Raw genomic sequence first — 8448 nt, 5'->3', positions numbered from 1 at the left:
TTTCTGTCCTTTATCGTGCCCATCCTTACATGAAATGTTCCCTTGGTATTCTCCAAATTTCTTGAAGAGATCTCTAGTTTTTCCTATTCTATAGTTTTTCTCTATTTATTTGCATTGTTCATTGAAGAAGGGCTTCTTAACTCTCATTATTCTCTTGAACTCTGCATTCAGCTGGGTATATCTTTCCCTTTTTCCTTTGCCTTCTGCTTCTGTTCTTTTCTCAGCTATTTTTAAGGCCTCCTCAGACAACCACTTTGCCTTCTTCCATATCTTCTTCTTGAGGATGATTTTGGTCACTACCTCCTGTACAATGTTACAATGAACCTCCCTCCATAATTTTTCAGGTACTCTGTCTATCAGATCTAATCCCTTGATTCTATTCATCACCTCCACTTGTATAAGGGATTTGATTTAGGTCATACATGAATGGCATAGTGGTTTTCCCTACTTTCTTCAATTTAAGCCTGAATTTTGCAGTAAGGAGCTCATGATCTGAGCCACAGATAGCTCATGGTCTTGTTTTTGCTGACTGTATAGAGCTTCTCTGTCTTCAGCTGCAAAGAATATAATTAATCTGATTTTGGTATGGACCATCTAGTGATGTCCATGTATAGAGTCATCTCTTGTGTTGTTGGAAGAGGGTGTGTGTGCTATGTGTTACTATGTGTTGCTATGCCCAGTGTGTTCTCTTGACAAAACTCTATTAGCCTTTGCCCAGCTTCATTTTGTACTCAAGGACAAACTTGCCTATTCCTCCAGGTATTTCTTGACTTCCTACTTTTGCATTACAATTCCTGATGATGAAAAGGACATCTTTTTGTTGTTAGTTCTAGAAGGTGTTGTAGGTCTTCACAGAATCAATCAATTTCAGCTGCTTCTGCATCAGTGGCTGGGGCACAGACTTGGATTACTATGACATCGAATGGTCTGCCCTGGAAACAAACTGAAATCATTCTATTATTTTTGAGATTGCATCCAAGTACTGCATTTCATACTCTTGTTGACTATGAGGTCCACTCCATTTCTTCTAAGGGATTCTTTCCCATAGTAGTAGATATAATGGTCATCTGAATTAAGTTCACCCATTTCCATCCATTGTAGTTCGCTGATTCCTAATATGTCAGTGCTCACTCTTGCCATCTCCTGTTTGACTACATCCAACTTACCTTGATTCATGGACCGAATATTCCAGATTCCTATGCAATACTGTTCTTCACAGCATCAGACTTTTCTTTCACTACCAGACACCTCCACAGCTGGATATTGTTTATGCTTGACTCAGCTACTTCATTCTTTCTGCAGCTATTCATAATTGCACTGTGTTCTTCCCCAGGAGTATATGTTCTTCCAACCCTGATAGCTCAGTTGGCAAAGAATCCACCTGCAATGCAGGAGAGCCCAGTTTGATTCCTGGGTTGGGAAGATCCTCTGAAGAAGGAATAAGCTACTCACTCCAGTATTTTTGGTCTTCCCTTGTGGCTCAGCAGGCTAAGAATCTGCCTGCAATGTGGGAGACCTGGGTTTGATCCCTAGATTGGGAAGATCCCTTGGAGAAGGGAAAGGCTATCCACTCCAGTATTGTGGCCTAGAGAATTCCATGGACAGTCCATGGGGTCACAAAGAGTCGGACACAACTGAGCGACTTTCACTCACTCATTCACTCACTCCAACCTAGGGGAGTCCTCTTTGGTGTTATATCCTTTTCATACTGCTCATGGGTTCTCATAGCAAGAATACTTGAGTGGTTTGCCATCCCCTCCTTCAGTGCACTACATTTTGTCAGAATTCTTCACTATGGCCCACCTATCTTGGGTGGCTCTGCATAGCATGGCTCATAGCTTCATTGAGTTATACAAGCCCCTTCATCCCAACAAGGCAATGATCCATAAACGGACATTTGCTATACTCATTGTGTAATATATAACTCTGAAATATACAAGTGAATGTATGAAAGTCATAAATTTCCTAAGTACTTCAGTTTATTAATTCTAATTATTAAGGCAAAATGAACATACCATTCCTTATATTTTAAAAATCCATTTATTAACCCATCATAAAATAAAATGCTTATTTCTACTTGCTGGCTTTTTTTTTTTTTTTTTGCCATGGCATATGGCTAGCAGGATCTTAGTTCCCCAACAGGAACTGAAGCCAGGCCATGCCAGTGAAAGTGCCAAACCCTAACTATTAGGCCGCTAGGGAACTCCCTAGTTATTGGAGGAACTTTTTAAGAAGCATTTTCAAAGTGTGCTACAAATTCATTCAGTATATTAACAAAATCAAAGTTTATTCAAGCCATTTGAAAAATATTTATGAGCCCAAAACAGAAATAATTTTATGGTAGAATTATTTACATTTCATTCTTATTATAAATGAATACTTCATATTAATACAAACTGTAATCAAAAAAGACTTATAGTAATAAGTAATAATTTTTCAATGAAATATGGTCCAAGCAGTAAAGAGGTCAAATTTGTTTTTTATCATTGATTAAAAGTCATCTATCAAAGCCTTGACTCTAGGCATAGAATGACTATTAGACAATGAGAATAATTTTCTTTTGTATGAATTGTAGAACGTCACTAAAGACCCATTTATATTCTGAGACCATACTTATATACGAAGGATATGAGAAAGATGCTCCATCAAGGCAGGGATTTGTTTTGACTGCTACATCCTCAGCATCTAGAATAGTAGTTGATAGATTATAGATATGTAATAAATGTTTGTGAAACAAATTAATAAACATTTCCATAACATCAAAGGTATTCAAATTTGACAAATTGCATCAAAAAAATCCATAAGCTATTATGCACACATGATATTGTAAGAATTTGATACAATGAAAGCTAACCACTTAATAATAGTGATCTCAATCAACACACAGCATTTCAGGAAACTATCGTGTCAATAGAATCTATAAACTACTTAATAAAATGTAAATTAAGCTTTAATATAGCACTAGTGTGACTTTCATTTCTGAAGGAGAAAGAGACAGAGAGAACATCAGTTATATTAGAGGAAAATCCTTTGTTTACAGACAGGATATTTCAAAAACTCTTTCAATGTCTGAAAGGAGGAAGCTATACGATACATTTGGACAAGTCGGGAAAAAATCATAATACAGTAACATACCAAAACCAGAGGAATATGTAAAAAATAATAACATACTCTGACCAAGTTGAATTTATCCCTGGAATCCACCTGTGTGAGTTCTTCACTAAGTGTCTTGTTGCGGGTCAGGGATCATGATAGGTGAGCAAAGCCAGCATTCAGGAAGAAGAGTTGGACATGGAGTAGCGAAGAGTAAGGGTGCCCGTCCATTTCCATTTGTTTTCCTTCTTACTGTCTCCTGTCACCTCTCCCTTCAGACAGTTATGGCTGTTGTTTTACTTCTGCCTTCCAAATTTTAACGTGTATTTATTTGACCAACTCAAACCAAAGTCTTGTGGTTTCTGGGAAATGTAGCTCAATCTTCTCCATGTTGCCTTCAAAGCCAATTGAAACATGGAAGTAGGCAATGGTGACAATTGTGGAAGAGCAAAGAATGTCCTTATGTGGAATTGCGAGGACCCTGTCTTAGATAAACAATAAATAAAAAATAAAACAATAAGTAATAAGTAATAAAATAGAAATAACTATATAATAATAAGCAACAATTAGTTTAATTTTTGTCACCTTTTAAAAATTTATTTATTTTAATTGGAGGCTAATTACTTTACAATATTGTAGTGGGTTTTGCTGTACATTGACATGAATCAGCCATGGGTTTACATGTGTTCCCCATCTTGAATCCCCCTCCCTCCTCCCTCCCCATCCCATCCCTCTGGGTCATCCCAGTGCACCAGCCCTGAGCACCCTGTATCATGCATCAAACCTGGACTGGCGATCTGTTTCATGTATGATAATTTACAAGTTTCAATGCTATTCTCACAGATGATCCCACCCTCTCTTTCTCCTACAAAGTCCAAAAGACCATTCTATACATCTGTGTCTCTTTCACTGTCCCGCATATTGGGTTATCGTTACCATCTTTCTAAATTCCATATATATGTGTTAGTATACTGTATTGGCATTTTTCTTTCTTACTTCACTCTGTATAATAGGCTCCAGTTTCATCAATCAATATAATATAATCAATCTGATTTCAGTGTCGGAAAATTCTGAAAGAGATGGGAATACCAGACCATCTGACCTGCCTCTTGAGAAACCTATATGCAAGTCAGGGAGCAACAGTTAGAACTGGACATGGAAAAACAGACTGGTTCCAAATAGGAAAAGGAGTACATCAAGGTTTATATTATCACTCTGCTTGTTTAATTTATATGCAGAGCACATCATGAGAAAAGATGAACTGGAAGAAGCACAAGCTGGAATCAAGATTGCCTGGAGAAATATCAATAACCTCAGATATGCAGATGACACCACCCTTATGGCAGAAAGTGAAAAGGAACTAAAAAGCCTCTTGATGAAAGGGAAAGAAGAGAGTGAAAAGGTTGGCTTAAAGCTCAACATTCAGAAAACTAAGATTATGGCATCTGGTCCCATCACTTCATGGCAAATAGATGGGGAAACAGTGGAAGCACTGTCAGACTTTATTTTGTGGGGCTCTAAAATCACTGTAGATGGTGACTGCAGCCATGAAATTAAAAGACGCTTACTCCTTGGAAGGAAAGTTATGACCAACCTAGATAGCATATTAAAAAGCAGAGATATTTACTTTGCTAACAAAGGTCCATCTAGTCAAGGCTATGGTTTTTTCAGTGGTCATGTATGGATGTGAGAGTTTGACTGTGAAGAAAGCTGAGCACCAAAGAATTGATGCTTTTGAACTGTGATGCTGGAGAAGACTTTTGTGAGTCCCTTGGACTGCAAGGAGATCCAATCTGTCCATTCAAAAGGAGACTGGTCCTGGGTGTTCATTGGAAGGACTGATGCTGAGGCTGAAACTCCAATACTTTGGCCACCTCATGCGAAGAGTTGACTCACTGGAAAAGACCCTGATGCTGGGAGGGATTGGGGGCAAGAGGAGAAGGGGATGACAGAGGATGAGATGCCTGGATGGCATCACTGACTCGATGCACATAAGTTTGGGTGAACTCTGGGAGTTGGTGATGGACAGGGAAGCCTGGCGTGCTGTGATTCATGGGGTTGCAAAGAGTCGGACACGACTGAGCGACTGAAGTGAACTGAACTGATGCATTTTGGTTTCTTTTCTGATTTCTTCTGTGATTTGTTGGTTATTCAGAAGCATATTATTTAGCCAACATATGATGGAATTTTTAATAGTCATTTCACGTTCAGTTCATTCACTCAGTCGTGTCTAAGTCTTTGCACCCAATGAACTACAGCACGCCAAGCCTCCCAGTCCATCACCAACTCCCGGAGTCCACCCAAACCCATGTCCATTGAGTCGGTGATGCCATCCAACCATTTCGTCCTCTGTTGTCCCCTTCTCCTCCTGCCCACAATCTTTCCCAGCACCAAGGTCTTTTCAAATGAGTCACCTCTTTGCATCAGGTGGCCAAAGTATTGGAGTTTCAGCTTCAACAATGGTCCTTACAATGAAAATTCAGGACTGATTTCCTTTAGGATGGACTGGTTTGATTTCCCTCAGTCTGAGGGACTCTCAAGAGTCTTCTCCAACACCATAGTCCAAAAGCATCAATTCTTCTGCACTCAGCTTTTTTTTATAGTCGAACTCTCACATCCATACTAGACCACTGGAAAAACCATAGCCTTGACTAGACGGACCTTTGTTGACAAAGTACTGTCTCTGCTTTTCAATATGCTGTCTAGGTTGGTCATAATCTTCCTTCCAAGGAGTAAGCGTCTTTTAATTTCATGGCTGCAATCACCATCTGCAGTGATTTTGGAGCCCAGAAAAATAAAGGCAGCCACTGTTTCCACTGTTTCCCCATCTATTTGACATGAAGTAATGGGACCAGATGCCATGATCTTAGTTTTCTGAACATTGAGTTTTAAGTCAATGTTTTCACTCTCCTTTTCCACTTTCATCAAGAGGCTCTTTAGCTCTTCTTCACTTTCTCCCATAGGGTGGTATCATCTGCATATCTGAAGTTATTGTCATTTCTCCCAGCAATCTTGATTCCAGCTTGTGCTGGAATCAGGCACAATGAATCAATGATCCATCCGATGTTGGCAATTTGATATCTAGTTTCTCTGCCTTTTCTAAAACCAGCTTGAACATCTGGAAGTTCATGGTTGACATATTGCTGAAGCCTGGCTTGGAGAATTTTAAGCATTACTTTACTAGCGTGTGAGATGAGTGCAATTGTGTGGTAGTTTGAGCATACTTTGGCATTGCCTTTCTTTGGGATTGGAATGAAAACTGACCTTTTCCAGTCCTGTGGCCACTGCTGAGTTTCCTAAATTTGCTGGCATATTGAGTGCAGCACTTACACAGCATCATCTTTCAGGAATTGAAATAGCTCAACTGGAATTCCATCACCTCCATTAGCTCTATTCATAGTGATGCTTCCTAAGGACTATTTGACTTCACATTCCAGGATGTCTGGCTCTAGGTGAGTGATCACACCATCTTGATTATCTGGATTGTGAAGATCTTTTTTGTACAATTCTTCTGTGTATTCTTGCCACCTCTTCTTAATATCTTCTGCTTCTGTTAGGTCCCTACAATTTCTGTCCTTTATTGAGCCCATCTTTGTATGAAATATTTCCTTGGTATCTCTGTTCTTCTTGAAGAGATCTCTAGTCTTTCCCATTTTATTGTTTTCCTCTCTTTCTTTGCATTATTCACCGAGGAAAGCTTTCTTATCTCTCCTTGCTATTCTTTGGAACTCTACATTCAGATGCTTATATCTTTCCTTTTCTCCTTTGCTTTTCACTTCTCTTCTTTTCACAGCTATCTGTAAGGCCTCCTCTGATAGCCATTTTGCTTTTTAGAATTTCTTTTCCTTTCGGACTTTCTTGATTCCTGTCTCCTGTACAATGTCACGAACCTCCATCCATAGTTCATCAGGCACTCTGTCTATCAGATCTAATCCCTTAAATCTATTTCATACTTCCACTATATAGTCATAAGGGATTTATGTCATACCTGAATGGTCTAGTGGTTTTCTCCACTTTCTTCAATTTCAGTCTGAATTTGTCACTAAGGAGATCATGATCTGAGCCACAGTCAGCTCCCAGTCCTGTTTTTGCTGACTGTATAGAGTTTCTCCATCTTTGGCTGCAAAGGATATAATCTATCTGATTTCAGTGTTGACCATCTGGTGATGTCCATGTGTAGAGTCTTGTGTTGTTGGAAGAGGGTGTTTGCTATTACCAGCGTGTTCTCTTGACAGAACTCTATTAGCCTTTGCCCTGCTTCTTTCTGTACTCCAAGTCAAATTTGCCTGTTAACCAGGTCTTTCATGATTTCTTACTTTTCCATCCAGTCCCCTATAATGAAAAGGACATCTTTTGGGGGTGTTAGTTCTAGAACGTCTGGTAGGTCTTCATAGAACTGTTCAACCTCAGTTTCTTCCACGTTACTGGTTGGGGTATAGACTTGGATTACCGTGATATTGAATGGTTTGCCTTGGAAACGAACAGAGATCATGTTGTCGTTTATAAGATTGCATCCAAGTACTGCATTTTGGACTCTTTTGTTGACTATGATGATCCATTTCTAAAACCAGCTTTTGTCCTGTAGTTGACATCTAATCTTTCTGCATTGTGGTCAGAAAAGATGCTTGGAATGATTTCAATTTTTTTGAATCTACCAAGGCTAGATTTATGGCCCAGGATGGGATCTATCCTGGAGAAAGTTCTGTGTACACTTGAGAAAAAGCAGAAATTCATTGTTTGGGGGTGAAAATATCAATTAGGTCTAACTGGTCCATTGTAACATTCAGCAATACATGAACTATGAAATTCCAGATGTTCAAGCTGGTTTTAGAAAAGGCGGAGGAACCAGAGATCAAATTGCCGACACCTGCTGGATCGTGGAAAAAGCAAGAGAGTTCCAGAAAAACAGCTATTTCTGCTTTATTGACTATGCCAAAACCTTTGACTGTGTGGATCACAATAAACTGTGGAAAATTCTGAAAGAGATGGGAATACCAGACCACCTGACCTGCCTCTTGAGAAACCTGTATGCAGGTCAGGAAGCAACAGGTGGAACTGGACATGGAACAACAGACTCGTTCCAAATAGGAAAAGGAGTACGTAAAGGCAGTATATTGTCACCCTGCTTATTTAACTTATATGCAGAGTACATCATGAGAAACGCCGGGCTGGATGAGGCACAAGCAAGATTGCTGGGAAAAATATCAATAACCTCAGAAATGCAGATTATACCACCCTTATGGCAGAAAGTGAAGAACTAAAGAGCCTCTTGATGAAAGCGAAAGAGAGTGAAAAAATTGGCTTAAAGCTCAATATTCAGAAAACTAAGATCATGGCATCCAGTCCCATCAATTC

The sequence above is a fragment of the Budorcas taxicolor genome, chromosome 3 (genome assembly GCF_023091745.1).
Source record: "Budorcas taxicolor isolate Tak-1 chromosome 3, Takin1.1, whole genome shotgun sequence".
Classification (NCBI taxonomy): domain Eukaryota; kingdom Metazoa; phylum Chordata; class Mammalia; order Artiodactyla; family Bovidae; genus Budorcas; species Budorcas taxicolor.
The sequence above is the reverse complement of the archived record's forward strand: the minus strand, read 5'-3'. Positions refer to the sequence as shown.